This window comes from Lactuca serriola, chromosome 4, assembly GCF_051521515.1.
Source record: "Lactuca serriola cultivar US96UC23 chromosome 4, Lser_US96UC23_V15, whole genome shotgun sequence".
Taxonomy (NCBI): domain Eukaryota; kingdom Viridiplantae; phylum Streptophyta; class Magnoliopsida; order Asterales; family Asteraceae; genus Lactuca; species Lactuca serriola.
The window spans coordinates 225,110,965-225,121,662 of record NC_136411.1 but is presented as its reverse complement, the minus strand read 5'-3'; positions in this window follow the sequence as shown (position 1 = coordinate 225,121,662).

The following is a 10,698-nucleotide window of genomic DNA, read 5'->3' as shown; positions in this document are numbered from 1 at the left end:
CCATCGCTTCACTCCACTTGCACATCGTTTCTCCTGCCAGAAACAACCATCACGAAACTGATATTATTCCCTTTCCCTTTATCTTTCTCCTCCCCTTTCTTTTATCACTTGCATCCACAACCCTGTATCAGGTCTGAGGTCTTCATCATCTCTTCAAATCTTCACCTCCATGTATCAGATCTGAACGCCTCCAACGACGTAGCAAAAACGATGCCACCACCATACCTGCAACTCGTAGAGTGGTCGGAGAAGACGAAGGAAGAGTGGAACAAGATGGGTTCGGGTGGAGCTTTTTTTGCACCGAGTCTCCTATTCTCACTGATTTCTTTGAAAGCTCCTTTGTTTTTTATGGAAGTGATTTCCAGAGAAGAAGACAACCACCATACGTAGGATTTTGATTTTGATTTTAGTTTCTGGAACTAGTGTCGATTTTATTTTCTAGAACCAATTTCAAGTTTCTTTTTTTATTTTGGTTTGGTTTGGGGCTCTTTAAAGGTGGCTGTTGAAGGCAAATGGTGGTGGTTGCTGGAGGCAAAGGGTTGTGGAAGCTAAAACTGGTCGGAACCCTTCATCTTCTTTGACGTTTAGTAGACGTGAGCGTTGGTAGGCGGTTGGAGGTAATGGTAGGTAGTCGGAGATGGAGGTCAATGGCTGGCTAGAGAGTGGAGGTCACTAGATGCATCTCCTCCTCCACTGTATGTATTGCAACACCTAAGCAAGAAAAATGAGATTCATGGTGCTCCTTCCTCATTCTCATCAATCTCCTTTTTCTCATTAAGTCGGAAAAATGAGATTCACAGTCACCGGCGACAAAGAGGAGAACATAGACTTCTAATTGATTCGTGCTTGAATGAAGATATAAAGAGATAAAGAGGGTATACGTGGTGGGGTCCATTACTTTAAATAAACAAATAAATAATTAATTAATTAAATATAACTAACAAATAAAAAAGATAAAGATAAGGGAAAAATCGTCTTTTTATGTCTAGCTAACGAAATTAGGGATGAAGCATGCAAAATTTAAACAAATGAGGGACTTTCCGAGTTAATTTTTAAAAATAGGGACTCAATGTGCAATTTGAAACTTACGTTAGGGACGAATCGTGTAGTTTACTCAAGATTTTTTATTTCTTTGTAGTATATTTTCGACAAAACTGCAAGATTGGTCCATGTGGTATTCAAAAATCTTTGGATGGGGTCCAAAAACTTTCCCACTTGCATAGAAGGTTCAAAATAAAAGTTTTTCTGTGTTTTTAGTCCAAAAAAACTTGAAAAGACGATTTTGCCTTTTAAATTTAAATTTTCCTTTTTTTTTTAACTATTTTAATGTTATTTTGATTTAAGAAAAAAAAGAATAGGACCACCACCCACCCCATCATACTCACTCTCTCTATTCTCTCTCTCTCACACACTCACACATACACACTTCGTCTTCTTCCCTATGTAAGACAATGAAACTTAAATAAATACTTCACATATACATATCACACATACACACTTCGTCTTCTTCCCTATGTAACACAATGAAACTTAAATAAATGCTTCACATATACATACCTATACCTTAACTCATAAAAAAACACACACCTGCAACTCAAAAACACACACACAACTACAACTCAAAACACACACACACACATATACACTGTTAAATCAGTCACACATATACCCAATAGCATATACCACGAACTCAAAACACACACACACACACTGCCAAATGGAAACACATTCTGAGAATCATCCTCTAGTATGAATCGCTGGAAGAACTTGCCTAATGGAGTCACCGGAGAAATCAATGTCGATGAAACTCTTACCCTTCCTTCCGATGAATAGGCAACAGCAGGACGATGACACTGTAGGAGTTAGCGGGTGAATGAAATGTTCGGAAATTAGAACTCGATGTTGATGAAAGGTAATTTCTTTGATGGTGGTGTTTCTGAAGAACAGAGACGGAGATGTCCAAGAATGTTGACAAACTGTGGTGGTTCTCGTGAGAAGCAAACAATGGAGTCTTTGGCGCACCGCTACTTCTTTCTGTCTGTCCTCGGGCACCTCCCCGGCTCAGATCATAGCTGTTGCAGAAATCTAGATCCAACACACCCTATCCAACTACTTAAAATAAAAAAATAACAAGTTTATCCACCTTGAAAAATCCCAAATCGAAGTTTAAATCCCAAAATAAAGAAGCAGATTCAAAAGGTTAGTAAAATCATAAGAATTTTTTTCGGAGATATGTGCCTGAATAAGTAGAGAAAGCAGCAGATTGAAGGGGTTTTTTGTCGAAATAAGTAGATTAGAAGGAGTCGTAACATCAGCAGTGATGTATTTTTATATCAAAGCTTGGTGTTCCAAGTCCACCCATTGTGATGATGGTTTGAAAGGCCCTCCAACTCCAACACCATAACCTGCAAAGCACCCATCTAAGACTTTGATATCATTCTTATGGGTTTCATTTGGGTTTGCTCTTCAACACACACAAATGATGCTGTTTGTTTGAAAAGAGCAATGAATATGTCATATAGCAGGATATAGGATGGGGATTAGAAGATCGAGCAACAAAGACAAGATTGAGTGGATGTGATAACGATGGGCACACAAAGAGAGAGAGAGGGAGAGAGAGAGAGAGAGAGAGAGAGAGAGAGAATGGTGGGGTGTTAGGTCCTATTCGTTTTTTTTTCTTTTCATTTTTTAAAAATCAAAATAACATTTAAATAGTTATAGAAAAAGGAAAAAAGAAATTTAAATGGCATAATCGTTTTTTTATGTTTTTTGGACCAAAAACAGAGAAAAAAACTTTATTTTGGACCTTCTATGCAAGTGAGAAAGTTTTTGGACTCCAACCAAAGTTTTTTTAATACCACATGGACCAATCTTACAGTTTTGTCTATATTTTCACTAATATTTTTATGGTGGGGAGTCTTATTTTCCCCATCGACCTCTACAATAAGAGTAAATTACTGAAATCGTCCCTATGGTTTGGTCAAAATTGCATGTTTGGTCCCTAACTTTTTTTTGCACTCGGTTAGTCCCTATGGTTTGATTTTGTTGCATTTTTTGTCCCTTACATACATAAAGTTAGGGACCAAACGTGCAATTTTGACCAAACCATAGGGACGAAAAATGCAACAAAATCAAACCATAGGGACAATCCGAGTGCAAAAAACATGTTAGGGACTAAACGTGTAATTTTGACTAAACCATAGGGACAATTTCAGCAATTTACTCTTACAATAATGAACAATTTTTCTTTTTCTCAGTAAGCGCAGATATAATATTTTTAGTTCAAATTAATGGATTGTTGAAACTAATGGATTACATGGTAAAAAAATTTGGATAACTTTATGACTTCTTAATTTATAATTTTTTATAATTTTTATAAATTACTATATGAAATGGATTTACCATATATCTCGAATTTTGAGCCCAATTAATAAAAGAACTTCATTGTTGGGATATTATGTATAACCAATCTATCAAATGTCAGAAAAATTACCATATCCTATATTCAAAGGAAAGAAATCGATCTGCGTATAATGAGTAGGAATTTAAATCTTACACAATTAATGAAAACATGAATATTAATTACGGAACCTGCTCGCCCATCTCTCAAAAATGACTGACAGTTTTTTATGTATCAAATCATAGGTATTTCATTGGTTCATAAAAGTAAGTACCAAAGTAATCAAAGATACCAAAAACAAGAAAATGTTGCTAAAAATATAGACAAAAGGAATTCTGATTTGCTAGTTCCTGAAAAAAAATTATCGTCTAGACGCCATAGAGAATTAAGAATTCTCATTTCTTTTAATTTGAATTTAAAGAATAACACTGGTGTGGATAGAAACACATTAGTTTACAACGAGAACAAGATAAAAAAAAATGGAGTCAATTTTTGGATGAAAATAAAGATTTTGACATAAAAAAATGAATTAATTAAATTCAAGTTCTTTTTTTGGCCTATTTATCGATTAGAAGATTTAGCTTGTATGAATCGGTATTGGTTTGATACAAATAATGGGAGCCACTTGAGTATGTTAAGGATATATATATATATATATATATATATATATATATATATATATATATATATATATATATATAACAATTTTGAGTTTCCTATATATTCTATTGTTCTATCAATCAGTTTTGTCCGTGATCTAAATATATCCATGTTATATGCAAGCAACCAAATGAACATATGCACTGTTTTACATTCCAGTCTAGGATAGTGCAATAATAAGGAAATGACGTAGGAAAAATGTCGTATCAATTAAAGCTAGAAATTAATCAACAAAATTTTCGTACTAAACTATTTGGTATCGTCTTTTTACTATACAAATGAATTCCAAAATAGGATTTATTAATTGACAAAACCAGGAGTCTATAAAAAAATCTGATTATTGTGTATACTATATTAAAATTTCTGACATTATTATTACTGCTTAATAAAATCAATATCTGTAAAAAGGGGTGTGTGAAATTATTTTATAGTAAAAAATTCATTTATTTCAATTATTTTTCAAGAACAAGAAGAAAACAAAGAAAATAGAGGATCTGTTGAATTTCAAGTAGTAAGTTTCACCAATAAGATACATAAACTTATTCACATTTGGAATTACACAAAAAAGACTATTTATCTCAGAGAGGTCTGCCGAAATTCTGGGAAAACATCAATGGTTACTGACTTATTTGTCAAAAAAAAATAGAGCGCGTTATAAAGAGTTAATAGGACAGTTGAATATTCGAGAGAGAAAAACTCGTTAATTTGAAGAGTTAGTTTGAATTATCGCTTAAAGTTTGATGAACTTCTTTTCGTTTTCAGCAATTCATGGAAGAATGAATCAGGAAAAACCTATGACTGGACCAGCTACAAGAAAATACCTCATGATAGTCAATATGGGACCTCACCACCCATCAATGCACGGTGTTCTTCGACTCATTGTTACTCTAGATGGTGAAGATGTTATTGACTGTGAACCAATATTGGGTTATTTACACAGAGGTATGGAAAAAATTGTAGAAAGTCGAACAATTATACAATATTTGCCTTATGTAACACGTTGGGATTATTTAGCTACTATGTTCACAGAAGCAATAACTGTAAATGCACCAGAGCAATTAGGCAATATTCAAGTCCCTAAAAGGGCCAGCTATATCAGAGTCATTATGTTGGAGTTAAGTCGTATAGCTTCGCATTTGTTATGGCTTGGCCCTTTTATGGCAGATATTGGGGCGCAGACTCCTTTCTTCTATATTTTTCGAGAAAGAGAATTGATATATGACCTATTCGAAGCTGCCACCAGTATGCGAATGAGGCACATATTTTTTCGTATTGGTGGAATCGCTGCTGATTTACCTCATGATCATTTGGATAATATATCAACGTCTTGATTGAAAGGAATTCCTAAGAATCCAGCGAACAAAGTAAATAGAATCAATATAAGTATTGGGAAAAACATAGTATTATCCGATTCTATGGTCTTGGTATACCCCTAGAGGGACTTGAACCCTCGTTTTCTCCGTGAAAGATAAAGGTCGTAACCACTGGACCATAGGGGCCTATGGCCACCTTTAGGAAATCAAAAGGCACTACACAATACAAATCCAATAGGGAATAAGGCCTAAGGCCACCTTAACTTAAATATAAATCAGCCGAGGGACACCTTTAGAAGATGAATAGGATATTAATCAACCTGAAAAACTCGTTATCTTTTTTGGGGGTTAATGGTAATCAAACTTTACCATTAAACTATACAATCTTTCAACTTTATTTCATTGGTTTTTCTCGTCTTTATCTCTCTCATTGAGAAAGAGTTTTGCATTGGATCCAAGATACGGTACCTCTGAATCAGCAGAGCAGGAGATGCAAAAAAAATAAAAAAAAATTACCAAAGTCTGATTTGGGAATTTTATTGAGCCCTAAATCATATCAAAGTCATATCAAATTATATATATATATATATATATATATATATATATATATATATATATATAATACTATCAACTATCAATTGACGACAGGAGGACAATAAAAAATAAAAGAAGAGAAAAGACATTAGGTATATCCTCTTGGTTCATCAATACAACATTCCTTTAGTTTTATGGTATTAAATATTCAAGTAGATTAGAATATCAATACCGTTTTACATTATAATATAAGAAACTAACTCAGTTTTTATATTATAAAAAAATCCCAAAGCATAGTAAGACTAAGCAGGAAAATTATGTTTCTAGGACTGTTTTCTCAATTCCGTTCCATTTGCATCTCTTAAAAATGACAATTTAAATTAAATTGAAATTAAGTATAAATTTGAATTCCGCCTATCTCAAAGATTCCAGTCAAAGATTCATGGAATCGAAATTCCATCATTGCTATAGGATTTGATGGATAACGAGCCAGCCAAAATGGTTTTTTTTAGAGAATTCGAGATGGATGAATATAAATAACTAACAATTTCAAAATATTATGGGATAGACGTAATGTCCACAATACCTGGATTTAATCAGATACAATTTGAAGGACTTTGTAGATTCATTGATCAGGGTTTGACAGAAGAACTTTCTAAGTTTCCAAAAATTGAAGATACAAATCAAGAAATTGACTTTGAATTATTTTTGGAAAGATATCAATTGGTAGAACCCTCGATAAAGGAAAGAGATGTTGTGTATGAATCACTCACTTATTCTTCTAAATTATATGTATCTGCGAGACTAATTTGGAAAAACGATAAGCATGGTTTTTTTTTGGGTTGTCTTCATTTATGCAACTTGATAGGATGACAAAATGAGAGAGGTAGAATTTATTATGTGAATAATAAATTGGTACGTGAAAATGGTTTTATTAATATATTACAAGATTAATATATTATTTGGAAATCATATTATTTAATTAGTATTGATCATAAATTAATTTGGAATTAATTTAGTGATCAAAGAGACTAATTAAATAAATGGAGGACTGTTATGCAAATCATTGATAGTTGCATAATTGGGCTGATTGACTCCATAGAGTGGAGTGGACAAAACTTATGGGAAAACCCATAAGATTTTGTCCATGGGTTCTAAGGAAGGAGTTCATGGGTTGCTTGTTGCCTAAGTTAGGTATTAAGGTTTCCACTTGAAAACCCTAGCAGCCACATCTATATATATATATATATATATATATATATATATATATATATATATATAGGACCCCATACAAGGGGATTTTCATACTAAGCATTCAAGAAAGAAACCTTAGCCGAAATCCTTCTCTCCTAAGTCATCCTCCCTGCATTGGGTGTTTGTGACTCCATTAGAGGTGCAACACTTGGGGCACTAGGCTTTTAGAAGTCAAGATCAAGAAGGATTAAACTTGTTATTACTACATAAAAAGAGAGGTAAGGATTCTAACCCCAATCATATGTGATTTTTAAAATATGTAAGCTAGTTATAGGGTTATTGCTTTGGTATTCATAGCTGTATGTTCAAATTAGAAAAACCTACATCCAAAGCAATTAGGGTTGCATGTACACCATAGGAATGATGTTATGTTCAAAACCCAACAGTGGTATCAGAGCCTAGGTCGTTTTTCTATTAAATAGATGCAAAAGTGAACTGCCAAAAAAATCAAGAAATCGAAAATTTTGTTGTCTGATTGATGAACTCGCCGAGTTCATGTATGGACTCGATGAGTTGCTTGGACTCGACGAGTTCCATAGTGAACTCGACGAGTTGAGTGACCTGGTGCCGGTTTTTTCGATTTTTTGGTCAGATTTTGATTAGCATTATTACCAAAACTCGTTTTTCTTGCCTAAATTCGATTTTTTATGATTGGTATGGATATCTTTATCAAAATCGGTGGATTTGGTTAAATATGGATAATATATGATTATTTTGATTCAAATATTTAACCTAGTAATTTTGAAAAAAGTTGTAAATTACACCCTTTAGGTTTTACAGTTTAAATTTGAAATTAAAAGTTTTAGCTTTTGAAATTTAAATTGTTAAACCCTAATATTTTGAAAGGTTTCAAAATTTGTTCTCAAGTTTTGGAATTTAAAATTTAATTAAAAAGTCTTAATTTTGAGATATTAAATTCTAAAACCCTAGTATTTTGAATAGTTCAAGTTACACCCTTATGGTTTTATTAAATTAATTAAATGTGTAATTAAAAGTGAGAATTAATAAATCCATAATGACATGCTTTAAAATTTTAATTTAATTAAAAGTATAATTTATTTAAAAGATTAAACCACCTACTATTTTAAAAGATTAAAATACACCCGTATACTATTATAAGATTAAAAGTTTAATTTATTATATATGTATAAGTAAAAAGTCAGTCTTACCGTTAGTATGTCTCATTCACGAAGCTAGTCTATAAGGGGTGTTTAAGGAAGCGGCCTGTAAAATGACCGCCATTAGGTATCCACTCTTACCCACCGCACTCTTAACCAGTGGAGGGTCGTTAGCCAAAAGGGTAGGATAGGACACAAACTTCCATTATAAGCATAATGAAATACGAAGTAACTAAACGTTTTTAAAAATTCCCAAATCTTAGTTACTTTAGGAAAAATATGAATTTGGTGTTAATCCATGAAATCGCAGATTGCACCTTGTTGGTCATTAGTGGAGCGTGTGTGGTTAACCAACACACTAATATGGGACCAATGAAGGATGACAATGGGTAGCTTGTAGATTATCATAGATCAATGGAGCGTGTGTGGTTAATCGGCACATTGATTAGGTGATATACGTCTTCGAGAGTACCAAGCTAATTTGCATGGTTATTCACACATTGTTTGTGATTCTCGGCATCCCAATCACAAACTTGAAGGGCATAATCGAGATTAAACATGCCATTGAAAAGTAATCTCAAAAGATATAGGAATTTCAATTCATTTAAAACCTAATTTTCTTTTTTCGTTTTTTCATGGTGGAAATTGGTAAATCGTCATTTACCTACCTTCAAATATTTTACAACTGGATTACGACATCCCTCTTCCGAGTTGTAGAATATTGTGTTGGGTTCTAGCCTTAATATTTCATTTGTGTGTTATATTAATGATTGAATCAACTAACTTGAATTTCTCCCTTTTTTAGATGTCAAAATCTAACAATTATGTTCTTCCTGAATCCTTTGGAAAAATCTTTCCACATGAAGATGATATTCCATGATTGGATCGTGGAAATGGAAATCATGCTTCACTTCCTCTACCTCCTCCAATTATTCTCCCTGACCCACATGTTCGAAGACTTGAAAAGTTCAAGGTCACTCAAGCCCTATTGACAAGCAAACATGAAGATGGAAGGTCTGTGTGTGCACACGTCTTGGAGATGAAGTCACACATTGACAAACTGGGAATGTTAGGTGTTGTTGTCTCAAGGAATTTGGCTGTTGACTTGGTTCTTCAATCACTTCCTGACTCATATAGTGAGTTCATTAAATATTACTATATGATGGACCACGACGTGACCCTCATTGATCTGACTTATTTGCTTATTGTTGCTGAATCAACAATGATTTGGCGCACTGGTAAAACAAAGTTGACTGGTAGATCAACCTCCCAAACTTCCATGGACATTGACAATGGCAACATTGGAAGTCCAGAAAAGTTTTCTCTTCCCAATGGAAAGGGATTGGCCAAGGTCAAACCGTTTGCTCAGATGGTAAAGAGAATGGCTGAATCTGAGATTGTCCCATGTTCTATTCCAAAAGAGTCTACTTGTTTCCACTGCCAAGAGAATGGGCATTGGTTATGAAGCTGTCGTATCTACCTGAGGGATCGCAAGGATGGGAGAGTCAAGATGTATGACTCTCCTTCAGTTAAATCAACTGTCTAACTCTATTAAGTTCCTATTTATAGATTCTTAATGCATGATGTGATAAGATTGCATTTTGATGTTTTATAGGATCGAAGAAAAGAAAAGAAGCTTAAAGGAAGAGTGAGTTGAGTTTGATCGCGAAGAGATGAATTTCGATCGCATGGTTCGATGATCAGATTTTTAAGTTGTTGCTTCGAGAGTTATGATAGATTGCTTAGGAATATTTAGTAACATAGTTTTCATTTGTAATTGCATTGTAAGAACAAGTTTTTCCGTGTTTTTTATAAATAAAATAAATTTTGATTTTTGTCTCATTTTATTTCCTTGCAATGGAATTTGTGAAAATTGATGTTTGTATGTTTCTATTGTTAGCGATATTGAAAAATTGATGTGATTCTTAGTTATGTTCACATACATATGAGAGTCAAGTGAATGACTAGGGGATCTAGTACACATTGTTGTGCACTAGTCAAGTCCGCCACAAAGAACGATAAGATTATTCGTCATGATTTACTAAAAGCTTAGTAAACATGGTTATACTTAAAATATTAAGTGTAATTATGAATCATTGGAAAAGTTTCAATGTATAGCAGAACGAATAAGAAGAATCAATTAGGCAGAAAGATAAAATTTTCTCCGGTCTGAAAAAAAAAAGGATAGTAATAGAGTATCTTGTTTTATGATCATCCTAATGAAAATATAACCATATCACAGTTGATCCTCTAAGGGCACCTTAGTGCATTAGCATGGCTAAGAATAGGAATCATAAATTTCTGAAATGGTTAAATCAAAAGGATGAGTCATACTTCATTCCAAAATCGAGTCTTAGAGTCGTACTCAAAGATTGCGCGTTCAGTGACACATCTTTAGTAGGTTTATAATACTCATCAA